At 40.1% G+C, this 27770-nt stretch overlaps 1 protein-coding gene and 1 pseudogene across 1 annotated transcript in view; one reads left to right on the forward strand and one right to left on the reverse strand.

Moving 5' to 3' along the window:
• The window catches only part of Gpr158 (G protein-coupled receptor 158), a 337333-nt gene that overhangs the window by 263603 nt on the left and 45960 nt on the right, over nucleotides 1-27770 (reverse strand). The window lies entirely within an intron of this gene.
• On the forward strand, nucleotides 19314-19781 carry LOC119816779 (annotated as a pseudogene).

The raw sequence follows: 27770 nt of genomic DNA on the forward strand, positions 1-27770 counted from the left end.
AGGCAGAACTCTAAGTTTCCCCCAAGATTTCCCTCTATCTCTTTCCATGGGTTCCCTTAAATATGACATGGCAGTGGCTGCGGTAGTTGTCACTCTCATGTAACATTATGCTACATGGTATCTTAGGGTTTCTATTGCTGTAAAGAGACCATAACCATGGCAACTCTTATAAAGGAAAACATTTAGTTGTGGTGGCTGCTGACTGTTCAGAAGTTCAGCCCCTTCTGAAGCATCACAGAGGGAAGCATGGCAGCATGCAGGCAGGCATGGTGCTGAAATAGGAGCTGGGAGTTCTTACATCTTGACCCATAGGCAACAGGAAGTGCCTGAGACACCGGGCATGTCTTGAGCATTGGCGACCTCACAGTCTGCCCTTACAGTGACACACTTATGAAATAAGACCTCACCTACTTCACCAAGGCCATACCTCCTAATAGTGCCACTCTCTTTGGGGGCCATTTTCTTTAAAACACTACACATGGAAAAGTCGAAGGACTTTGACAGCTGCAATCTCTAATTGGTTGAGCTTGAGTGACAAGGGAGATTACTCTGGATGTGTTTTTAGAGCCCACTGAAAAGTCACTCAAATGGGAAAAGGCGTTTCCTGCCAGCATTAAAGAGACAAGACTCTAGGTTGTGAGAGAAGTAAATAAAGCAGGGCCCGAGAAGGCCTCTGTACGCTAAGAATGATGATGCCTGGCTCACAGCAAAACAGGAGTTTCAGTCCTCAACCACAAGAAAGTGCTTTCTGCTCTGACTGTGTAACCTTGGAAAGGGACCCAACCTCTATACAGCCAAAGCCCTTGATGAAATCTTAAGCTTTCCTGAGACCAGTGGCCAGTTGGGCTACCTCTCCCCAGGCCTCTGGTTTAAGAAATTATGAGGCAATAAATGATTATTGTTTTGAAAGCTAACTTTGTGGTATTTCATGATATGACATAAGAAAACTAATTATATTTATATATTGCCTTTAAGAACAAGACAACCTATTGTGACCCTGTTATCACGAGGTGCCTCCTGACTTGATGGACAGAGCTGAATGAGTTACTGAAAGCTGAAGGGAATGTAAGAGAAAAATAAAATTTCAGATGCCACTGGCCAATGAGGGACTTGGAGCGGTCAGTGTTGTTGCCCTCAATAAAAGAGCTTTTTGAACAGAGAGAGAGTAGGAAAGGGAAGGGGAAGAAGCAGAGAGACCCTTGGCCTGAGAAGAATGGTGAAATAGCATCCAGAAACAGCAGGGAATCCGAGCCACAGGACATTTGATGTCATTACAAAACCTGCAGCAAGGATTTCCAGGGAGGTATCAGAGCCAAAAGGACTACACCAAAGATTTCCTACTCCGATTTCAGGGCCAGAATATGATCCAGTTCCCTAGCTCTGTCTTCTGGCTAGATATTTCAAAAAGAGGAGCAAGATAATTTGCTAACATTTCTCAAAGTGATCAGTAAGCAGACACATTATTTGAAGTTTTTTTAAAAAAATAAAAAACACAAGTTCAGGTGTCAGGCAAACATGCGTTCTGCTACTTCCCAACTAAAACAGCAGCGAATGCTTGGTCTGTGTCATTATTGTTCTAGAGGCGAGCAAGGCATCATGTAGGCAGACATGATGCTGAAGTTCAGTGTCCTTACATCTTGATCTAAAGCCAACAGTAAATGAACTGTCTCACTAGGCATGGCTTGAACATATATGAGACCTCACAGTCTTCCTTCATAGAGACACACTTCCTCCAACAAGAGCACACCTACTCCAACAAGACCCTGCCTCCAGAAAGTACCATTTCCTTTGGGGGCCATTTTCTTTCAGGCCACCACATTCCATGCCTAGCCATCAAAGGCTTATATCCATATCACTGTAGCCATACCATAATTCAAAAATGCATTCAGTCCAACTTCACAAGTCCTCATAGTCTATGAAAGTCTTAAACTTATCTAAAAGTCTAAAGGCTTTCTGAGATTCATGTAGTTTCTTAACTATAATCACCTGTAAAATCAAAATCAAAAAGATTGCCTACTTCCAACACATAATGGCCCAGGATATATAATACCATTCCAAAACATGGGGGAAAGGAGCAAAGCAAGAAAATACTAGGCCAAAGCAAGACTGAAAACAAGCTGGGCAAACTCCAAACTGTGCATCTCCATATCTTATGTCAAAACACTCTTCAGACCTCCAGCTCCTTTCAGCTTTGTTGACTGCAACACACTTCTTTCTCTTGGGATGGTTTGATTCCCTGTTAGCAGCCTTCCTATGATGCAGGTATCCCATGGCTCTGGCATCTCCAACATCTTGGGGTCTCCAAGGCAATCCAGGCTTCAACTTCACAGCTTCACTCAATGGCTCTAAGCTTCCATTCATGGACACCCCGGATACATGCCTGGCCTGAGCGGCTTTCCCTAGTCATGGAGGCAAATTCCATAGCTCCTTCTATCCTTAATTCCAGAGCCATAATGCCAAAGTTGCCAAGTTCTGCTACTTACTGGGGCTAGAACATGACCCCCTTGTTCAATAGCATCTTAATCAACTTTCTATTTTTGATAGTTTCCTTTACTACCTAAGCTTGGCTGTGCTGACTCAGAGATCTTTCAATTACATCTTTACCAGCTTTCTGTTTTCGAAGGTTACCTTCACTGTCTAAACTTGGTTGTTCTGGAACTTTCTCTGTAGACCAGGATGGCCTCAAACTCAAAGATCCACCACCCTTTGCCTTTCAAGTGCTGGGATTCAAGGGATGTACTTCCACACGGGGCTCTAATTAACTTTTCCTTAATTTCTTTTCACAAATTGGAAACTTAGCTGGGTGGGATCTTGCCCTGAGGTCACCATTCCCTTGCTTCCATTTCTTAATCTGTTTATCTCCTTGCTCAGTTTGCTCCTTTTCATAACCACCCAACAGAGTCTATATTAGGCTGTTTTGAGATTTCCTTTGCCAACAGAATTGGTCCAAATATTTTCACTTTAGGCTTATGCAGAGTTTTCAGACAAGGGCAAAAATCAGTCACATTTGTCAACAAAGTATTGTAAGACTAGTTTCTAGGCTACATTCTCCTCTTCTGAAACCTCTTGATCCAGCACTTTACAGTTCAAATCACTTTTAGCACCACTGTCTTCCATGTTCCTACTAATATGGCCCATTAAGAAGCACTTAAAGAATTCCAGTGCTTTCCTAGTTCACAGTGCCAAGGTCCATGTTCCTTCAAAACAAAGCATGGTCATGCCTTTCACAGCATTACCCCACTCCTGGTACCAACTTCTGTCTTAGTTTGGATTTCCGTTGCTGTTAAAAGACTCCATGACCACCAAAACTCTTATAAAGGAAAGCATTTAATTGTGGTTGCTAGATTTCAGGTCAGAGGTTTTGTCCATTATCATCATAGAGGGAAGCAAGGCCTCATGCAGGCAGACATGGTGCTGGAGGTGAGTCCTTATAACTTGATCCAAAGGAAACAGGAAGTGAACTGTCTCACTGGTCATGATTTGAGCATATGAGACCTCAAAATCTACCTCAACAGTGACACAATGCCTCCAACAAGACCACACCTACTCCAACAAGGCCACACCTCCTAATAGCACCATTTCCTATGGGGCACATTTTCTTTCAAAATACCACAGTAGTCAAGCTTCTTGAATTCATATACACCTTATCCTCTCATAAGGAAAAAGTCAAATAATCTAATTTATAAATACCTAGAGTATTTCCTATGGCTTCTATAATTTATCACTCTGATATATAAGTTCCATAGCTACTAAATTGCCAAAAAGTTTTTATTTCCTGGTGGAAAAAATCAGCAAATTTTGTAATTTTTCTCAAAGAGAAACCTTTTTCAAATAGTTTAACCATCAACAAATCAAAATCACCTTCTATGGAATTAACTGCAGGAAGATTCCAAAATGCTATCATTGTGAGTTTAAACAGCATCATTCACTGAGACGCTTTGTCATGTTTTACAAGTGTCTTCTCCACAGTATGCTTCTGAAAATAAGCATGTTGTCTATATTATATTCCACCTGTACAGAAGATTCTTGATAGCATTGCCCAGACACTCAGCTTCTTTCCATTCTCCTTAAATTTGGAGATGAATCCCAGCAACAGAATTCCACTTAAAACTTTCGACAAACTCCATATGTGGTCTCACAGCTTTCTAAAGCAGCAATGAAAGACTGCTCAAAAATTAGCACTAATAAGTGACTGGTTCTAAGAAGAACACCCCATCCTAAAGACAAAATAAAATTTTATTTAAGAAGAAGATTCATTATAAGTTATTAAAAATGATTTAGTATAAGACTAAGACCCAGCCTCAGGAGACTTCAGTGTAGTTCTTAGGTGATACATAATAATATATTAATACATAATATATGATATAGCTGAAATATGTATAGTAACATATTACATTGTTTTTAAAATCAACAAAAGCCAAAGCCCGGAGAGATGACTTAGTGAACTTGCTGCTTCTCCAGGGGCTTGGGTTTGTTACCAGCATCTACACAGTGGCTCAAAACCTTCTGTAACTGCAGTTCCGGGAGACCTGATGCTTTCTTCTGGCATATGCAGGCAACGGGCACACAAGTGGCACATAACCATACATGTGGGCAAAGCACCCATGCACATAAAATAAAAATTTGACTCAGCAAAAGCAAACTGTCAACTTGACCACAAAGTTGTAACAACCATAACAAGCGGAGAATGGTCAATGCAAGAGTGAGTCCTGGAGGTAAAATGGATCTTTCCCAATATCTAAAGTATGTCCAAAACTCCTGTGAAGCATCAAATGGAAGATTTAGAGCCCCTGGCTCCTCAGAGACCAGGCCTTAACACTTAGTACCAAGTATCTGAAATCCAGGTATAATGAAAGTGAAGAAAATGTCACGTTTCTTAAAGTGCCACGTCCAAAAATACCCATTCATGAATTCATTGCATAGAGCAGACACTTAGGAAAATTATCTTCTGTTTCTTAAGGAGTCAATAATAGTTGTGAAAGCCAGGTCTCCCAATGTTTAGAAGTATCTTTATTAACTACTGATTGCCCAAGTACCATTTGCTCTATGCACACTCCTTAGCCACACCCACAACAAAATGCCAAACCTAAAGGCAAGTTCCATGTTTTTGTCTTTCTGTACCCCATAAAATTCAGCTTAAAGTCTTTAATATATTTATTGAATTGAACTGGCAGTAAATATAAAAGATTTAATGGTTAATTCTTTAGTTGGTAATGCCTCAGTCTGAAATTCTAATTAGCTATTTATAAAAATTATTTTCAAAATTAAAATGAGGTAAAAATCAAAAATAAAAGCAGAAACCAAAAAACAATAATGAAACACTTTTGTTAGACTCTTACGCAATGGAAAATAATCATTATCTTTCTTTTTAAAGTGTCATGATCTTGAGACAGTATTCTTCACAAAATTATAAAAGTAAGGCCTGCTGATTATGTTGAAGGTATTACTCATAGCTGCAGAGAGAACTCTGCATTGACTATTCTAAAACTACACCTATTCTATTCCCTAAAATATGATGGTAGGAGATTAGTAAGCACATTTTAAAATTTTAATTTAAAAAGTAAAGAAAAGAAATATCCCACAACTTTGGAGATTCTCAGAGTCACAAAAGTGGAGAATCAGTCTTACACCTCCAACACATATGTGCAAAGGAGCCAGAATTCACTTTCAAGAGTGGGCTGTAGTCCAAAAATACATCAGTGTTCCTAAATTGCTATTTATGGGGGTTTTTAATTAATCTGCCTCTTCAGTGAACACTGCACTTTATATGCTAATAGAAAGAAATAGTCATGTTCTGTGATTCTGTGACTAACTCTTATGGTTCATGTAACAGGAGACACAGTCTGCCTCATGGCCACTCTCAAAGACATGGCCTATGACAATTCCTTTAATGAGGGGACTGTTATTTGTTAATCAGAGCACTGGCCCCCTCTTCCAGTGCACCAACCCTTCCTCCTTCACTGTACTGACCTCCTCTTCTAGAGCAGACTTAATTCTTCCAGTGCACTGACTTTCTCTTCCAGTGCACTGACTCCCCCCTCTTCCAGTGCACTGACTCCCCCTCTTCCAGTGCACTGACTCCCCCCTCTTCCAGTGCACTGACTCCCCCTCTTCCAGTGCACGGACTCCCCCCTCTTCCAGCACACTGACTCCCTCTTCCAGTGCACTGACTCCCTCTTCCAGAGCACTGACTCCCTCTTCCAGTGTACTGACTCCCTCTTCCAGTGCACTGACTCCCCCTCCTCCAGTGCACTGACTCCCCCCTCTTCCAGTGTGTTAATTCCCCATTTGAAGTTCCTCCTTCACTTCAATATAATTCAATTAGGGTTCCTTTTAAGTACTTCAGTAGACAAAGGAGCTTTTAAAAATATTACTATACTCTATGTGTGCAGTTCATAAATCTAGTTTTTAAAGTCTAACTTGAGACTAAGAAGAACTCTGAAATTGTGACTAAGATAGTGTCAGGGCATGGCTAAATAGAATGTTGCTTTATAGCTTTGCTGACCTATACATATATAATGTTCTTTTATAGCTTTCCACCACTAATGGAGTTAGTTCCCAGAGAACGTTCCAAAAGAACCATGTTTCTCTAGTTAAATAAACCAGGAATTATGGAAGAAGAAGAAATTACAAGAAATTCACTTCAAGAATAAAAATCACCCAGAGTATGAAGAGGTAGGGAGCCCATGGTGCTGACTCTTCTATGGTAGTCATTTTTATTCATGACCCTAAAACATTTTTCTATAACATCCCAGTCCTCAAACATCTCTCACCGTCTCAGCATTGAGGAGATGGCTGAACATGAGATGCTGAATAGGGCTCAGATCTCTCCATTCTTCATGTTGGACTCTAAGAAATGATGAAGACAGAACATGCAGGAATATTCAATAGTGGATGCTCCTAGATTACTCCGAACTTTCATCTGTTCTGCTGATCTTGCTGGTTAGTACCTTCTGGAACAAAAATTTCACTCAGCTAGAAGTATAGAGTTGTAAGTTTCCTATATTTGTAGGAGGAAGCTTCCTGTCCCAACTGCCCAACCCCAAATAAACACTCTGAGGTTTATATTAATTGTAAATGCTCAGTTAATTGCTCAGACTTATTATTAACGGCTATATTTTTTCAAGACAAAGTAACTCCTATATTTTAAATTAACTCATATTCCTTATTTATGCTTTGTCATATGGTGGTACCTTTATTAACGTGGCAAGTTCATCTGTCCCCTCTGTGTTTGCCTGGTAGTTCCTGACTCTGCCCTTCTTCCCATCATCCTTAGCTTGTTCACCCACCTATCCTTCCTGCCTGGTTACTGGCCAATCAGTATTTTATTAAACCAGTCTGAGTGACAAATCTTTACAGTGCACAAGAGGATTATTCCACAGTGTATATCTAGGACGCTCAACCATTTCTGCTATGGTGGGATTCTAGTGTTACTTGGGAATTGGTTCAGATTTCTCAGAAGTTACTGAGGGATCTCCATGGAGATAAAGTAACTACCAAATGTGTGAGGGCTAGAGTACAAACAGCTGAGAACCCACCAGACCCTCTCAATTAGGAACTACACAAGGGTATGATTTACCTCAGTTTTCCAAATCCAGAAAGTTAAACTATGGAATAGCTTTGATTATGAGTAAAAAAAAAAAAAAGATGGTTTCTCTTCTAAGTGCTGATGGGGCAAGGATAATATTGGGACTCAGGACAGAAATATTTAGTTTCCCCAAAGTATATGAATGTCTTCTGACCACCAAAAGTCCCCCAATGCTTTATGATAATACCTTTCTTCTAACATAGAAACAGGAAATATGATCTATTTACTTGATAAATAAAATATATACTTGATAAATAAAATCCTCTATGCTACAGGAACTTAATCTTATTGGAAATGAAGGATAGACAATTTCAAAGTTACACTAAACAACCAGTTTACTGACTGACTATGTTGCATCATTTACTCTGTGGCTGGAACCAGAAACTTATTAATGAAAAGCAACAGAGTCCAGGCAGAAGAACATGATATAAAAAGAAAATATAGAATTACCTACAATGAAAATACCCTTATTACAGTAGCAGTTTATAAAAACATGACAGCTCTTTAAAAATCAAAGAGAGTCTTCCCTGAGCAGGTGACATGTGAGCTAGTTTAGAGGAACTAATAGAAGACAACTAGAGAGGGACAGGGGATCACAATGCTCAACTGACCTTGTCTCTTTTGCTATGCATGTCACATGAGCCATAGGCAATGTGGAAGTCTTCAAAAGATTCACCTGAGATCTGCTTTGAAATATACAATTATATGGAAGCAAGATATACCTAAAAGAGAAAATCAAGTTGCTTCTAGGTTCATGTTCAGCTACCTTTCTTATACAGCCGAGGCTCGCCATTTTAGAGAAGAATATTGCTTGCTTTTATTGATTATTGAGATGACAGATTGTGAATTGGTAGTTGAAGAACTAATAGATTTAATAAGTGTGAAATAACATTCTAGGTAAGGTAAGCACAATGAGTGAAAAGTTAAGGGAAATATGTGGCCTTTATGTAGTGTGAACTATGGAAGAGCATGAGAATTGAGGAGAGGCATTAGCTAAACTGGATCAAGTCAGTGCAGGCAGCACGAAGGGCCATGATAACTGCACTTGAGCCAACCTCAGTAAAACAGTGTTTCTTGTTGTCTTTCTTCTGTCTCAATCTCTGTTTTGCAAACTATGCTCTTGGGACCAGCCATGTTTCAGGCTTGTGAATTCTAATCCTACTCTGGGAATAGATGTCACCAGGAACTGGGCATCCAGTTACCAAAAGTTAGATAGGAGCCAAATATCTCGGAAATAGGATAAGGAAAGCCTGAAACCTACTCCATTAATCTACTGGGTGGAGCCTTCAGAATGAGCACACAGAGTATCTTCCCTGAAATTCTCTGGATAGAGCAGGAAGAAGCCATGGTTCAAATGACACCAACAATGATGTTTAAAAGAGAAAGACAAAGTTCATGCAAAGAACTATTGGGTTAAGAGAAACAAAATTTTCATGTATGAATTTCCTAGTTTTAAGTATAAGAAAATCCACAATAAGCCTAATGTTATCAAGTCAAATGAAGAAAATCATGATCTGATGAAGAAAGTTTGGGTAAGGGTTTCCCCACAGGTCAGTCTCAGGGTCTTCCTTACAGCTCTGATGAGAGCTGCTTCCTTCTTCAGCTCTAATCTCCCCAGGTCTCATTTACTCGGTGCATTAAAAGATATGCAGAGATACACAGACAGATCTCACTTCCTACCTTTGCAGGACAGATTCAACCTCTGTTTGCTTATATTCATTGCTGATTTTCTGTCTCAGGAACCTATCTTATGAATCTATCATTCTAATTAGTGGTTGTATATTTTGGGGGATAACTTAGGACAGTTTTTCTACTGGCCAGATTTTGACATTTTATTTTGGTCAGCATCTGATGCCTTTCATCTAGTCTCTGATACCATTTAATGAAATGAAGATTCTCAGGTCAACTGCCAATATTTAGGCATCTGGGGGTTAAGCACCCTAAGTGTACTTTAGGCTGTTTTATGCTACCTAACAGCTGCTCTGGGGAGACGTTCCACAAAACCACATGGTGATTGAAGTCCTTAAAGCTGGTATTTTTCTCATAAATTCCCGTGTTTCATTTGGATAAACATTTCATCCATTCTAGCTGTTGATTTACCCTTCAAACATTCCTTATTAAGTACATGCCAAAGGATAAAAGATAAAAAGATGCTTAAACAAACTCCCATCAAGATGCCTGGCCTGATGGTTCCAGATATAGGAGATCATATGTGAATTGTCTAACAATTAACCTAATACCTATATTTCAGTTGTATCAAATTCAAAACTTCCTTGCACATTCAAAGTTTACTGAACATACCAAGATATTAGAAGCCTAAAAGCTTGATACTTTTTGCAATATAAAAGAAAAACTTGGCACTGAATAATGAGCTAAAAATGACAAAATAGAAACAAAGCTCCAGAAATTCCCTCAACACCAAAAGTAGTCAGAACCCAAATCTTCCAGAATTCCTCAAAGGAGTACATTTTAAGGAAAGATGCCCAATTATTCAAAATCTCAGCAAGCAATGGCAGGTGAATTAAAGATTTAGGAAGTTCATCCAAATTTGACAGCGTCTCCATGTAAGTAAATCTTGGCTCAGGAGTAAAAGAATTTTAAGAAATGTCTTCTAAATGGAATTCTACCCCAATTAGTAGATAGTTAACAGTTGATGAATTCATGTTGTTAAATCGTGATAAATGTATTTGAAATTAAAACTCACATATCACACAGAATCTATTAGAAAGTATATGGCATAAATGTCTGCTCTTTCAACAGACAGCACATAGGCACATTATGCACTAACGGATTTCCTCCAAGAGTGAGTGAGTTACTTCAAGCATCAGTTGTTACAAAGTAAGTTCAGCTTCCTTAGCTCACTGTTTTGCTTCCTGTCTCACCTGTGATCTCTTGCATACCCTTCTTTATTCCTCTTTTACTTAATGCATGGGGTAGCACACAGCCTCTATCACAAGCTAAAAACATGCGAGTATCATATTCTTAGATCTCCAGAGGCATGTGCTAAATAATCCTCTTTTCCATATAAATTTCTCAGCCTCTGCTGCTTTGTCATGGCTACAGACAGGACTACGTTACTTACAGGTCTTTACTCTTCTCGCCGTGTATCTTGTCCCTGAAGCCAAGGCCTCCACTAACCACTTTAGTCACAAGCGACCTCTGTGCTCTCTGAACTCTGAGAGCTCTTCCTTGGCACTTATGGTGCCATGAACAAAATAACCTATACTAGAATATGTGATGCCCTGTCAGCAACTTCACCCACCAACTGATTGCCCTTGGAAATACACATTAGGGCAACTGTCTTCTTTAGATTTTTTCTCACACTATTAAGATATATGTTCTATCTTTCTACTAGAAATATAAACCTTGAACATATGGGTGGCATATTATAGTTACTTTTTTTAAAAAAAATCTCTACTGTTACTGGCACATATGCTTCTGAAAACTGGTATTGATTGATGTTGGTGCCAATCAAATCTAAGATAAATCAAATGTTCTTTTTTTAATACAGGGTCTCTCTATGTAGTTCTGGAAGTCCTGGAACTCTCTCTATGTAGACCAGGCTGGCCTCCAACTCACAGAGATCCCTCCTGCTTGAGTGCTAGGATTAAAGGCATGTACTGCCATATAATAAAGAACATCCAACTCTTCTTTACTATTTTAAGTGGTTTATTTTGTTTTATTTAATATAGTAGCTCATATAGCTAAAGCCAGAGTCAGACAGGTTGTACTTGCCAATAGGACAGAGGATCCAATAGAGCCTTACAATACAATAAAGGGCATTGTATTCCTGTGACAGTTCAGACATTGGACAGTCACTGTCCACACAAGTCCATAGAGTCCCTCATAATTTCATTAATTCTTCTTAAACTTAAATATGCAGGCTCAATGGTGACAAAGATAAAAGCATCTACCATTGAACTATAATCTTAATAACAGTATGAAACAAACACTGCTTCCTTTCATTAACAAAAGAAAATGTACCAAAGAAGGAAGATTAAATGGCTTTCCTATAGTCCTATAGTATAGTGGTTTGAGTAAGAATGGCCCCTATGGGCTCATATATTTGGTTGGATGTTTGGTCCCAGGTCACAGATTTGTTTGGGAAGGATTAGGAGGTATGGCCTTTTGGAAGAGACATGTTGCTGGGAGTGGCTCTGAGGTTTCAGAAGCTCACACCAGGCCCTCTCTCCATCTGCTGCCTATGGACCAGGACGTAAAGCTCTCAGCTACTGCTTCAGTACCATGTCTCTCTTCTCCCCACCATGGTGATAATGAATTAATCCTCTGAAACTGTAAGCATGCCCCCAGTTACATGACTTCTTTTATGAGTTGCCTTGGTCATGGTGTCTCCTCACAGCATAAGAACAGTGACCAAGACATGAAATGAATGCATGGTAACAGCAGGCTTTGAATCCAGGAACCTGCCTACAGACCATATGATCGTGGCTATCATACTAAGAACCTGCCAGCAAACCATATGATCATAGCTATCATACTAAGAACCTGCCTACAGACCACATGATCATAGTTATCATACTAAGGTCTGTTCTTTCAAATGATTTCAGGTCTTCCTTCTACTTTTCAAACCTTCAGAAAAAAAATATATAATGTAACATATAAGCAACAGATTATATACCTAATAACAACAAGTAGTATCTGAAGAGGTACTTCCTTGTAGTAAATTTCATCTACAGACTTATGGAATCAAAGGAAAATACTGATGGTATGAGCACAGTGAGTAGGGTCAATGGTACAGCTCAGAGGCAGAATGCTTGCCTGGCATGTTCAAGGGTTAGTTCCCCAGTCTGTCTTAGTAAAAAGCAAAGATGATCTCTTGTGTTTCTAAGTAGTCCAATCCCTAAAATTAATAATAATCGCATTAACAGTTTGGACTATGTGTCCAAAGGCTCATGTGTCATTGGTTTGGTCGCCAGGACAGCTCTAGAAAATGGTACCTCAGATGGTCATTATGTCACTGAGTTAAATTCTTCTCAGAGACTGGGGTGCTGACTTCTTCTCCCTCTCCTTCTTGCTTCCTAGCCATGATATGAATAGTTTGTTTTCCATGTGCTTCCACCACAAATCAGAGGCAAAAATTAGTGAAGACTGTGACTGGAATTTCTAAGCAATGCACAAATAAACCTTTCCTCCTTCTAAGGTCATCGTCACAGGTATTTTACAGTGAGGAAAAGTGAACAGAATATGCCACTTATTTACTTAGAAGCCTAAGCTCAAGGATACACCCATGCCAGAACTGGACAGTACCAAGAGTGCAATCCCTGAGATATATCCGGTCTGCAAAAGATCCCCCACAACTATTCTTAATGAGAAAAGAAGGAGGTCAGACATGCTTCTTATTGTAATGGGCAATGGTTAAGGCTGAGTCATTATGGTTCAAAGTGCTCAGAATAAGCAACTATGAATGCTCAGTCACAGCGGGAACGTCTGCATTTACCCTGCTCTCCTGCAAGGCTCAGGCAATGCTGAAAAGAGGGGAAGGAATAATATAAGAGCCAGATGATGGGGAAGAATGCTATACCACACTGTCCTCAGAGCTTACATGAACTCATGGCAGCTACGATAACATGCATAATAATTGTACATGATCAAGCCAGTTAAAATTCCAGAATGTAGCAGAAGGGGCCTGCAGAGGCACCACCCATAGCTAACATGCCACTGGCAGTTGCTGGTTCCTAGGGGAGCAAGAGTTGCTTTTCTTCAGTAGATTCCTGTCCTCCAGTACATGACCCCACATCTACACACATATGGGTAGCGTTAATTGGATCCAGTGTGTTTAAAGCATTTCTTTAAAATATAACTATTTTTTAAAAGTAAAGAAAAAATAGGGTCTGGGAAATTATATATACAGAACAAATCCAGACACACAGCAATGGACGGCCTAAAAGCCAAACTTTCCCAAGGGTATGTATTCCAGCAGTCATGAATTAAGACTGACCACCCTCGTGAAGACAAAGGAACCAGAGAATGGAATTGACCAGAGGTGACCAAAGGAGGCTGATTGCATCCCAAGTCAGCGGTGTTCTTAAGCACAAAAAGTAGTGAAAGCTAACCCTTCCCAATCTCTGTCCTGTGAAGCCCCAGGAACTTCATTAATTATGGTCAAAAGCGCACTGACAAAATTACATCTAAACAGAAGTCTGTGACTATGACCAGCAACAAGAAGAAACAACAAACCTACTGCTTTACTTCCCAAGTACATGAGAAACTATAGTGGGGAGCTGAAGAGGAACTAGTCACAAACTACTTTAAAAAATAAAGGGTACAATCACAAAGTTAGTCAACACAATATGTTAGGAATAAACAGACCTGAACACATGCCTGTGAATATTGTGATTCATAAATGATTTTTCTAAAAAGTAAAGGTGATGTGACAAATGAATCCGTGGATTAAAAGCGTATTTAAAACAGCTAGTTGTACTGGAAAACATGTCCCAAATCTATTCCCAATTCCTCTAACAAGCTTTACAGCCAGTGTGTCAGGCAACTGGTCAGGATATCTTTGGCTCTCAGAGTTCAGAAGAAGCGGCATAAACAGGACCATATTCTCAGGCACATTGCTAGGACCAAGGATGAGCCTCTGCAATGGCAACAGTGTGACTTCCATGAAAAGAAATTCCTATTTTTCTCAACTAGTCTTGGTTTGGTTTAATTGACAGAGGTCTTACTATGCTTGCTTTTTCAAGACTTATTTTCCCTTTTAATTACTTGTATGCCTGTGTTACTGTGTGAGCATGTGTGCACATGAGTGCAGTAACTACAGACATGAGAAAGCTGAGTCCCCTCGAGCAGGAACTATAGATAGCTGTGAACTGCCTGGCCTGACTGAAATCTAAACTGGGACCTTCTGCAAGAGCAGCATGAGCTCCTCACCCCTGAGCCTTCTCTCCACCTATGTGTGCCGTCTTAAAAACAGAGTTAGCAATCCAGAAAACCAGAAAGCAAATCCCCAGCTCTCTGAAAGTAGTGCATAGCAACAGCTAATGAATCTGGGTAGTTCTTTACTATCACAAATAACTCAAAACTTTCAAGAAACCACACCAAGAAATAATTGAAGCCACAATATTAATGGCTTTTGACCACCCGTGTCTATTCAAATCTATATAGAATTCTCACGATTGGGGATACATGAACTATGTGAATTTCTTCACTGAGTGTTGCTTTCACCCTCTTGACATCTGAAAGTACAATTGTGTTCTTAGAAATCTGTAACAATTCTAAGAGGATGGATGATGGGTAAAGGGTTGGCTGAAAAGCCATGGGAACATGAAGACATCTTTAATCCTAACCCGACAGGAACAGAAACAGGGGGCTCCCTGACTAACCATTCCAGAGAAATCAGTAAGATCAAGGTTCAGTGAGAGATTCTATCTCAAAACAATAATGTAGAAAGCAAGCGAGCCAGACAGCAATGCCATACTCCACAGGTGTACACGCACATGTTAAACACACGTGCACGTGCATTAAGAATGTTTGAAAGTCCTAAAATTGTTTCAAATTGTGCTATTTCTTGGCCTAGAACTTACTGGAACATAGAATGTCTAGTTATTTCTTTCTGGGAGATATGGTTAAAAAAAAAAAAGACAAAAAATACAAAGGAAAGGGGGAAGAAGGAGTCAAAACAATAAAGTGAGGAGGAAAGAGAAGGGAGAGGATGTAAGAGGGGAAGAGGGGAAGGAGCAGTGAAAGCTGGGAATTAAAGATGGTTTTTATCCAGTTACACTCTCTGTGAACTACAAAAAGAATGTAACCTAATTTTTAATTTGGTCGTTGGATTGTGGAGGAGGATTTATGTGAATTTAGCTGAACAGTTTTTGTAAGGCTCACTATTTATATGTCAGAGAACAAGATGTCGCTTTTAAAATTATCATGTGTTGGTTCATTCTTTCAAATCTACATAAGTGACAGAAACACTCAACAATTGAGAACTGAGAATAATCGCTGCTCGGTTTGTAAGCCACCTACTCTAAATTCTTCATAGTCTTCTTTTGAAATCGTCTCACTAACAGCAAACAATTGAAACTGAAGTGCAGAGCTCAGTCCTCATGGTGTAAACAATAGCTGTTGATTATAGCAGGTGTGACAATAGATGCTCACTGAAAGAATTATAGTCATTAATTTTAATTAAACTATTCATTTTTAATTAGAATGGCTTTCAGTAACTTAAATGAAGTAAAACATAAAGCAAAATAAAGTAAGACCTAGAAACTAAATATTCAGATACTAGGAAGAGTTTTGTAAGGAACCAGTCTCCAGCTGGAATGTTCCACTCTTGAGCAAGAATGAGGACACTTGACAAACTAAAATGTAATTTATTTACATCTTCCTTACGAGTGTGAGATAAGGATGAAACCAATGGGAAGAAATGGTGCTTGATTAGATGAATCTGGTATCACACAGAAATTTTACTTGTGAGTGTGTGTGCACATTCATGTGGATACCCATGAAGGCCAGAAAATGGAGTCAGAGCCCTGGAGCTGGAGTTCCAGATGAGTGTGAGCCACCCAACACTGGTGCTGAGAACCAAACTCCATCCTCTTAATGAGCACCAAGAGCTCTTAAGTTTCGTTCCATCTCTCCAGTGCTGATATTACACATGAATTTAAACTATAAAGTTAGTCTTACTCATGAGAACTATGATTAGGTCATAGCTTGGTCTCCAGGTTTTCTTGCACTCACAACTGAACAACATTCTTATCTGAAACATAATGAGACTGACTCCTTAGTCTTGGCTTTCTCAGCTCCAGCACTGAAAACTGATACATTTTATACGGCTGTGCATGCAGGATGTGCTCTTCTCTATACATCTCCATGTATGTCTACACAAATTCAGATGACAAAGTAAAAAAGAAAACTATAGTAAATGTAGTTACTATAATTAATAACAATTAAATAAACATATCTGTTAGTAACGTAAGGTAGTGCCACACCAGAACAGGAAAAGCATTCGAAGAAATCCTAAAGGCACACCTAGAACTCAGAGACTAAACTAGAATCCATCAGTTGGTTAAAGTGGGAAGTAGTGTGTTATTCTAAAGAAAGGGTGTGAACAAATAAATGCACAAAAACCTGAAATCACGTGGAAGAATTGTGGGAAACAAATGGACAGCTATTACAGAATGGGACAAAATTTAGAAAATCATGCTACACAACTTAATTATATACATTGTTAGGGTTCTTGAAATACAGCAATGAAAAACACTGTTGTAGGACTCATGAAGCTTAAAATCCAGCACAGAAGACCACTACATCAGCACTCACAAGTAGAGGGCATTTACCAGCTTACTGTGCACTATGGAGAGAACTAACATGCATTCCCCGCAAAGCACAGATCACAGAACTATCCCCACTTACAGGAAAGTGGGCATCAGAGAGGTTAGGAAATATGAGCAGTCTGAATACAAGCAAGTGCTTTAAACTATATTTAGCAATACTGTCTCAAGAAAAAAATCAATACGATATAATCCTTATACAAAATTTTCTTAAACTCGGTAGTGCACAGGTGTCGAATTGGAAAGCAGTGAGAGAAAATGCAGAAAGTGCTACCAGAGCCCGAGCAGCCTGAGAGCATAGACTGTAGGTGTTCCGCTCCAAAGAAAAGAAAAGCTGGAGGGGGCAGGGAGTCACCATAGTGTACAACAGACAGATTACTTTCTAGACTCTAGTAACTGCTTCATGAAGGTAAACTATAAGATAGACAAATGTCACATGTTATCTCTTACCTAAGGCTCCCATCCCAAATCTTCAGATGTGAGTACACATCCTGGAATAACTACAGAAAGCAGGGAAGTAGAAAAAGGGACCATGGTGGGAAAGGAAGAACAATAGAGAGGAGAATAGTAAGGCACGAGTGATCCAATGGGGGAAACAGAAAAATCAAGGAACTAATTAGAAAGGGGGAGATAAATATATAAAGGGGCAGAATAAAAATAAGAACATCTGAAAAAGTCACAAGGAACCATACTATGAACGATCTACCTAAAAATACCTATAATATACATTAAGTTGGTGTACAAAAATACATATATGGTTTAAATAAAACTTTCCCATCTGGTCTGACAATGCTCTCTCCAAGAATCAAAGCCCATCTAACAAACTTCCCAACACCAGGCACGAGAGGCCCTTATTTGAATTGTTGGTCCGAGCCCAAGACAAAACCTCACAGACTGTTGCTATTGCCCTTGACTGTCCCCATGAGGTGGAAAGTAAATCCCTATTGCTGAAGATATCACACACTCAGACAGAGGGCCCAGAGGCCCCTGAACTGGGATTGACTGGAAAGTCCCCTCCTTGAAGGTGCCGCATAAAGTTCCAAAGGAGGGAAGCAACCCACAGTCATATTCTACCACATCAAAGACCAATGTGACAAACAAGCCTCAGAGTGCAGGAGATTTATGTACCTTCATGGTAATCAACAGCTCTCTGATTGGACTTAATGTCATTTCGCAAGAGCAATGTTATGCCTGGTGCTAGAAACCTAGCCACCTCCAGGGCTAATGAAGTCATGGATCTTGGGGGAGAACCTACAAACACTACTTAACTAAACTGGCATAATTCCTAACTACACTCCAAATATCTGTTCTCGCGTCAACCGATAAATGTAGTTCTTACCTCTCACCAAGGAAACTTCTCTTTGAAATAGAGCCATTACAGAAACCCATAACCAGTCAAAAGGCAGAATTCTGGAGCCCAGTCCCAAAACAGCTCCTGCACCCAGGGCACAGGAATCTTTGTAGAAAAGGGGATGGGAAGACTGTAAGGGCTGGAGGAACAGAGGGTTTGCTGTGGGACTGTGCTTGCTAGGAATGTCAGAAGCTCCACCACAAAGTCTCACTGAAACAGGAGCTAAAGAAGCATACAACAATGGACTTGTTGAAGGATGGGGTATGGGGAGGGAGCAGAAGGCTGTGGGCAGACTTTTCTGACCCACTTGCCAGCTCCCAAATAACCACACAGAGACTTCTTATTAATTAGGAAAGCTCAGCTCAGCCGATAGTTTAAGTTTGTTTTTAACTAGCTCTTAAAATTTAAATTAACCCATTTCTATTCATCTATGTGCTGCCCCTAGGCTCTATTCTGCCTAGCTATTGACCATTCAGTTCTTTATTAAACCAATCAGAGTGACATCTTTATACAGTGTGATCAAATACCTCACAGAAGGAGGCCTCAACCCCATACAGAGAACTACAGTCTGTAAAGGAATGTTGAGAGCAGGCAAAAGTTGTCTCCTCTGTAAAGCACACCAATTAGCTGTCCAGCATCAAATGGTCAACCCTAAAAGCATACATACCAGTAACACTGTACAGACTGAGCAGGTTATATCCATGTGCTTAGGAATGTATATGTGATTGTATGTATGTATGTATGTATGTATGTATGTGTGTGTGTGTGTGTGTGTGTGTGTATATATATATATAATTAACTTTAAAAAGAGGCTATGAAATTGAGAAAAAGCAATGATTTTCTTTCTTTCCCATAGGGGAAGGTTTAGAGGGAGAAAAAGGAAGGGGAAATGATGCAATTATACTACAATCTCAAAAAAATAATTTTTTTTTAAAAAGCACATTGTATCACTGTACACCAGCAGTTCTCAAACTATGAGTCATGATCCCTTTTGTGGTCAAACAAACGTTTCACAGTGGTAACTTAAAACAATCCTGCATATCATATATTTACATTACAATTCATGACCCTTTTTGTCAAGATGGCGCCCAAAGCCAAGAAGGAAGCTCCTGCCCCTCCCAAAGCCGAAGCTAAAGCGAAGGCCTTGAAAGTCAAGAAGGCAGTGCTGTAAGGCGTCCATAGCCACAAAAAGAAGATCTGCACATTGCCCACCTTTCGGCAGCCCAAGACCCTGTGGCTACGAAGGCAGCCTAAATACCCTCGGAAGAGCACACCCAGGAGGAAAAAGCTGAACCACTATGCCATCATCAAATTCCCCCTGACCACCAAGTCAGCCATGAAGAAGATAGAAAACAAGAGTACACTTGTGTTCATTGTGGACATCAAGGCCAACAAGCACCAGATCAAACAGGCTGTGAAGAAACTCTACGATATCGATGTGGCCAAAGTTAACACCCTCATAAGGCCCATCAGAGAGAAGAAGGCGTATGTCCGGTTGGCTCCTGATTATGATGCTCTGGATGTTGCCAACAAAATTGGAATCATCTAAGCTGAGCCCAGCTGGCTAATTCTAAATATACACTTTTTCACCATAAAAAAAATTCATAACAATAGCAAAATTATAGTTATGAAGTAGCAATAAAAGGAGTATTATGGTTGGGGGTCATCACAATATGAGGAATTACATTAAAGGGTCAAAGCATTAGGAAAGTTGAAAACCACAGTTCTAAATAAACATAATACTAAAAGTCATCACATATATGGGGGGAGGTTGAGAAAGTCCATTTGTAGTAAAGAAAGAAAATATTCTTGAGTTATCAGAGGTAAAGTCAATATAGTATCATATGACTGGGATGTGGGAGGAAAGGCTATTGCAGTCACCAGGGGTCATGCTACAACACTTTCATAATGCAAAATCTAACTCTCCAAACAAGGAGGGAACATGGAGGCAAGAACTTCTGCAGAAGCTGTGAAGAAGTGCTGTTTACTGGCTGCTCACTCCCCGTGGTTTGCTTAGTCTGCTTTCTTTGCTGTTGTTTTGCTTGTGTGTTTTATGAGACAGGCTTTCTCTGTGTAACAGCCTTGGCTGCCCTGAAGCTTGCTTTGTAGATCAAGCTGGCCTTGAACTCAGAGTTCCACCTGCCTCTGTCTCCTGAAGGCTTGGATTAAAGGCGTGCCACTGTCACCTGGCTTCAGTCTGCTTTCTTTTTTTTGTTTTGTTTTGTTTTGTTTTTTCGAGACAGGGTTTCCCTGTAGTTTCTAGAGCCTGTCCTGGAACTAGCTCTTGTGGACCAGGCTGGCCTCGAACTCAGAGATCCGCCTGCCTCTGCCTCCCGAGTGCTGAGATTAAAGGCGTGCGCCACCACCGCCCGGCCTATCAGTCTGCTTTCTTATACCAGCCCAGCAGTGGCATCACCCACAATGGGCTGAGCTCCTCCCTATCAATCACTAATCAAGAAAATACCCCCACAGAATTGCCTTGAGGCCAATCTGAGGGAGGCATTTTCTCAACTGAAGTTCCCTATTCCCAGAGGACCCTAGTTTATATCAAGTTGATAAGAAATTAACCTGTACAGCTATTTATCTTCGTAAACAGTAACACTGAGAAATTTCCAAAATATGCATTAATTCATTTAAAAACAACGATAGATTTATTGCATGTTAAGTAATGTAATTATAAAAACAATTACATTTTCAAAAGTACCTAGAAGAATATTATTATGTTACATTCTTAAAAATATTTTTAGTGTCTACATTATTCCAAAACAACAGGATTCTCATCTCCCTTTCTCTGTTCAATCTGCTTCTACATCACACCTTCCCAAATCTCTGTGTACCCATAAGACAGTTCAAACGTCAACTAATGGCGCTGAATGATCATGAAAATGTTTTTAACTTCACAGATTTCCCTAGGAAGTTAAGGGAGCCAAGCCTGTGACACAATAATCACTACAAACAGAAATAAATATAAAACTGACTCTTCTGCCTTTTCCCGGGTGTACCAGCTGAGAAAAGGCTTCCTTACGCGTAAAGCAGAGACTGTACTGACAAGCCAACAGTGGGATCTCCTAAAATAATAAAATAATCACATAACCACGATCAGGCCGTGGCTTCAGTTCATCACAATAAAGACGATGAGATAAAAATGTGGCTGGGGACAGCTCTCTTTTCTGAAGAACTACAGAAGCAAAGTAGATATTCAGTGCTTAGAACAGCACGGAAATATTCCCTCCAGGAGGCAAAGAGTGAATCAAAAGCCTTTTTTTTTTTTCAGCATCTCGCTCAGACTCGGAGTCTCCGAACACGTTTATTCTGCTGAAGGAGACTCTGAACACCCAATATTTCTTTCTTCGTGTACTTTCCTGCTGTGTGAGCAATAGTTGGAAATTTTCTCTACCAAGAGTTCTCTGGCTTTTTCTATCCCAATCCTTCTATTTTCAAAAACCTTTCAGTCTAGTCTCACTAATTAAATTCACTGACTTATCCATCTCTCCACAAACCTACATGAGGGCTTACATTGTGAAGTACAAAACTCCATACATAAAGAAGTGTGATACAGTTCACTGTCACATTGTAAAGTTTGTAGACAGCAGCAACCCAAACTATGAACACTCCAAACAAAAGTACAATGACTTCAAATGACCAGAAAGAAACAAAAAGCAAACAAATAAACAAACAGGTAGGTGCTTGCACATTGCTTTGCAGGCAAAAACACTGTCAAGTCATCTCAAAACTCAAGGTCTAGGTTCCACTGATACCATCTACCACCCACTCATTCTCTCAGTGTATAAGCTGTGGGAAGGAAAAACAATGAGAAATCTAAACCTGTCCCTGGATGCGCACATATGAACCACATGGTAAGACACCAGAAGTAACAGTAACCATAGTAATGAGGTGAAGAGGGTGGTAAGTATGACTTGGTCTGTTCTGAAGGAAATGAGGGAGATCAAGGAATGAAGTTTAACTCTTTTTTACAGCCAAAGACAGTAGCTAGACAGCATGGCTTCCCCTGTGCTCCAAAAGCAGAAGCTAGACAGCATGGCTTCCCCTGTGCTCCAAAGGCAGAAGCTAGACAGCATGGCTTACCCTGTCCTCCAAAGGGAGCTGCCAAACAACATGGCTTCCTCTGTGCTCCAAAGGAAGCTGCTAAACCACGTGGCTTCCTCTGTGCTCCAAAGGCAGTAGCCAAACATCATGGCTTCCCTTGTGCTCCAAAGGCAGTAGATAGACAGCATGGCTTACCCTGTGCTCCAAAGGGAGCTGCCAAACATCAGCTGCCTGGTTCCTCACAAAAAGCTGTGACAAGTTTCCTCCGTGTTTGCTGGAACAGCAGTGGAGGGAGTACCCGATTAGATCTGATTTGCTGTCAGAACGGGATTTCTTTCCCACACACGCTAATGATGCAGGGTTATATTTAACCCCCAGAAGTCACCCTCAGGCACTTGATGTACACTCTGATTGCTTCTCATATCTAGATTTAGACAACTAGCAATTTTTCTGCTACAGAAAATGATAAAAGCAAAGGTTTAATAGGTAGTTTTACCCCTCCCAATTGGCTCTACTATAAATTTAGTTACATATTCTGAATCTGTTCACTAACTTCCAATTTCCTCAGATGCTTTCTCAACAAATGGAAAAGATTGAAAGAGTCTGGTACTTTGAGTCCATGTCCACTGATGTGTGTGATTTAATACTCTCACCCAGCCTACGCTTGCTTTCTGCATAAACTGGATATCTCCATCCATTAAACTCAGCCTCGTCAGGATTTCTAAGTCACAGAGATGCTTAGCAACATCTTAGTGTTTTATTATCAACAACAGAGTCCAACGTTGACTTAGCGTATTTTCACACATGTTCACCTTGGCATCGCTGCTCATGATGAGCTGAACCTCTCATATTCCCTTCTATTCGCTTCCTGCTTTCTAGTTTGTATTCTAGCTCTCTGCACAGAGTGAGTCCCTTCCCTCACCAGACTCTTAGCAGATGCTCAGACAATTAGTCAAATCTTTCACCAATTCTTATCCAAGAAGACAAATCAGACCTCTAGAATTCTGTTTCCAACTGGACATGACCACCGTTCAAAGTCACAATCACACACTGAAACAAGAACAGCCAGCCAGAAAGAAGCTCCTGCTGCCAGTCAGTTTAGAGGCTCATAACTGATAACAAGAAACTATGAGTACTTAGCCCTAAATGAGACATTTTTATCATTCCCACTACTGCCACCAAGGCTGAGAGAGCATTACGCAAGAGAAGACAGAAAAAAATATAAGAGCAGAAAGACGGGAAGAGGCTCTGTAAAACGCTGTCATTTAGACATGACAGAGCTGCTGTGATCACACACTCACACTAGTGGCGGTTACCTGCAGAATGAAGCCAATCAAACTTCCAACAAATACGGGGTGGGGGGCACTCTCCAGGCTTCATTCCTTACTGGGCATGTATTGGCAATTGATAGTCACTGAGGGGAGGGAAAATCATTTTTCGTTTCTACTATTACCAGGGTGTGGTCACTGGCAAGGTTACCACGCTCCATCGGATGGCCCCGTACCCACATACACATGAGCAGCACAAATTGGACTTAGGTTATCAAAAAGGTATAGAGGGGAGAAGAAGAAGAGAGAAGAAAGAAGATGAAGAAAAAGACAGGAAGGAGGAAGACAATGGTGATAATGGCATGAAGCTGGGGAAAGCAAAGGGGGGATTGGAAGTGGAGAAATGGAGAGTGGACAGAGTCATGGTTCGTTGTATACATGTATGACATTCTCAAAGAATTTTTTAAAAAGTCTGTTTTTTTCTGCCACCACTTACCTGCCTACAAAATAGGATTACTTACTGGTCCTAGGCCTAATCTAGACAAAAGCTTGCCATGTCTCTCGGAAACTTGTCATGGCCACCTCTGGGTTACATTAGTACTTCTGGATTGGTTTCTGCCTAATTCCCCGTAAGAGTGATTCTATCGTGTGTCTTGGTTGAACTCCTAGTAAGAGAGCCATAGCAATGCCATCCCATGGTCCCTTACTGGTCAGTGAGTCTTTAACCCTCCATTATTTTTACCACCTTCCCATAGCTTAGCTTCCTGACCTACCACATCAGATATTTTTGTCTTTGTCAGGCTGTAGCTCTTGGTTTCCTTGTGTACAAAACAGAAATAACTATCATAGCTATCACGCAGAATGACTACATCTTACATGAATATGACTTTATTATTGTTAAATGTTTTCTTACATGGAAATTCAGAAACAAACATTATATACTGGGGCAAATTGCTTTTGGGATCTCATAGACTTTGTGCTTGAGCAAAGAAAACTTAAATACTAAACCTATAGCCTAGATGCCTAGGAAAAAGTGGTGGCACATATTTGTAATCCCTTACTCAGAAGCTGACTCAGAAGGATCACAAGTTCAAGACCAGACTGGGCTACTTGAGTCTTTGCCTTTAAAAAAATGGGACTGGGATGTTAGATACCATAGCTCAATGGTCAAGTATATGGCTACATGAAAAGTAATGGGAGGTTAGCTACCATAGCTCAATGGTCAAGCATATGGCTACATGAGAAGGCTCTGGGATTGATTCTCAGCACTGGAGCATAGGTACCTTTACACGTACCATTCATAAATAAGGTTTTGTGAAGATTTTATTTTTGTAGCATTTCAGAGAGTCCAGAAATAAAAAGAAAGAAACAGTAACTCCTAAAGTAATTGTTAGTAATAAGTTATTTAAATTTACTTTTAAAAAAATCTTGAGTTTATAGATAATTTTTATCATTTCTAAAGATGTTAGCAATTTCCATGTTAATAAGATAGATGTGCTTATTTACTTTTATATAAAGAATTAAATATTACTGGCTATTTGATACTGTATCTTCAAAGTTATTAAAAATTGATAAATATTTTTAGTTTGTAATTATCAATGCTGATAATTTCTCTGTAGCACAAAACCACAACCGAAATCATGCAATGGGAAAAAAAAAAAGCATCTTCAACAAATGGTGCTGGCATAACTGAATATCAACATGTAGAAGAATGCAAATAGATCCATATCTATCACCTTCCCCAAAACTCAAATCCAAATGGATCAAAAACCTCAACATAAATTCTGTTACACTGAACCTGATAGAAGAGAAAGTAGGAAGTAGCCTCGAATGCATTAGCACAGAAGACAACTTCCTGAATATAACACCAGTAGCACAGATACTGAGATCAACAATTAATAAATTGGACCTCTTGTAACTGAAAAGCTTCTGTAAGGCAAAGGACACTGTCAGTAAGACAAACCAACAGCCTTCAGAATGGGACCATTTTACAAATGGTAAGAATTAAGAAGTTTTGTCCTAATCCAAAGTAAAATTTCATTTCCTCATTTTTATGAAATTCAAATCAGAACTCAACAGTTTTTAAAATCAAACATTCTAAAACAATATAATTCAAAGATATACATATTTGATCCTTACATATTGAAGAATGATAGTGAGAAAATATTAAAATTATATATTTTCCATAATTATAAAGTTCCTATAAGAGCATAAACTTTGGGGATGGAGGGAAGGTCAGAAGTTAAGAGCACTTGTTGCTCTCAGAGAGGACACGGGTGGTAGGAGGTGTGGTGCAAAGTGTGCACACTGTGTGCTCAGCAGCAAGACTGCAGTGACGTCATGCATGCAGCAGGGTGTGCACACTGTGTGCTCAGCAGCAAGGCTGCAGTGATGTCATGCATGCAGCAGGGTGTGCACACTGTGTGCTCAGCAGCAAGGCTGCAGTGACGTCATGCATGCAGCAGGGTGTGCACAGTCGGAAACACCTGGGAATCATGACATGTTTGATTTCCAAACAATGTTTGGTCTTTACATGTTCAGAAACTTGCTATTACCATTTTTTCCATGTGGCCGACAGTTTAAGACACTGGGAGGTGGCTTGTACAAATCACCCTAGATACATTTTCTTTATTAGTCCATGTTATTTTATGGAGTGAGAATCCACTTGGAACACACACCTGTAATACTCGCACTCAGAAGCTGAGGTGGGGTGATTGTTGCAACCCTAAGACTAGCCTTGGTACTAAGTTAGCTAGGGCTATATAGCAAGTTTCTGTCACACAGTCACACACACACACACACACACACACACACACACCTTGCAAGACGCATTTGAGTTAATCTATCAAAAAGTACCTTATAGAAAATCAAATGTATACATTGTTAATTATTAAATTTACAGTTAGTGAGACTGTGTTCAGCAAACCTCAAATAGAGAAGGCTAGTATAGCTAATTAAACAGGAAGAAATTACCATCAGAAGTGGCTTGTGTGAGACAACATTAGAACCAGTGCTCTGCAATTTAGACAGAACAGAGCCCACAACTTGGAACTCTCCATAAGGAAAGGTATGATGCAGTGTTCTAGTGGAGATGTCGAGATGAGCACAAAGCTTCAGCGTCTTTTAGCTTCCCACAACAGAGTCACACTCTCCCAACCACAAGATGGCAAAGGGCACTGTGTACCCTTGGTTCAGTTGCTGGGAGCATGGAATTGAGCCAAGTTTTATCTCACTCAATTGAATCAAAACTTAGTTTAGGAACTGTTAAGAACATGATAAAACTCTCAGAAAAAAAAATCAATCGTCATCTAAATATTTTCAAGAAAAAAATCATTGTCTTCTACAAATTTTAGATTAAAAAGATTATGTAAGAAATTCAAACAGGTTAATTATTCATAGCCATGGGAACAAACGAGGGAACCCGCTCAGTTGGGCTTGGTAAAGCAAGGCTGTTTTACTGAACCGCAAGATATTTAGCCTAATGGAAAAGCGACTTAACAGTAGCCGAAAATAAACTTCAAATAGCTGAGGGAATGGTTTCCATTTTTAATTTGGACGGTTCCCATGGAAGAGAGCAAAAGCAATGCCTGAAGAGGAAGGGAGGCCATCAACAGGGAGGTGTCTGCAGATTTTGGCTTGGTGCTTGGCACCCTGCGAGCTATCTTGAAGCAGCACCACGGCCTTGCTCTTCATTCTGATGATGAGACGTTGTTCTCTTTAAACAGCCACAAATGCACTGATGAGGGTGAAAAGAAAAGACACGATGCGCTGATGGGCATTTACACGTCTGAATGACGGCCGGTTCACGGCTCTCCTTTGCTGGGGCATTTACACGTCTGAATGACGGCCGGTTCACGGCTCTCCTTTGCTGGGGCATTTACACGTCTGAATGACGGCCGGTTCACGGCTCTCCTTTGCTGGAAGACTCCTCCATTTCCAGCATGATATAATGGCATGTAAAAACCAGTGTGCAAGGGTTTTTGCTTCATTTCTTTTTCTCTGGGAGAAGGTTTTACCCCAAATTCCTGACTGCCAGGATTACAGCACAAGCTGCCATACCTGGTTCTGATCTCACTCCTTTTCCACCAAGCTAATACTACTGTATTAGCTCACGCGAAGATTTCAGAAGCCAATAATCATTTCAAGCTTATCCTTAGTGTGTCCCTCATTAAATTGGAAGGCAATATTACTGATTGGGCTGTTCACAGAAACTCAAAGATTTG

This window comes from Arvicola amphibius, chromosome 6, assembly GCF_903992535.2.
Source record: "Arvicola amphibius chromosome 6, mArvAmp1.2, whole genome shotgun sequence".
Lineage (NCBI taxonomy): Eukaryota > Metazoa > Chordata > Mammalia > Rodentia > Cricetidae > Arvicola > Arvicola amphibius.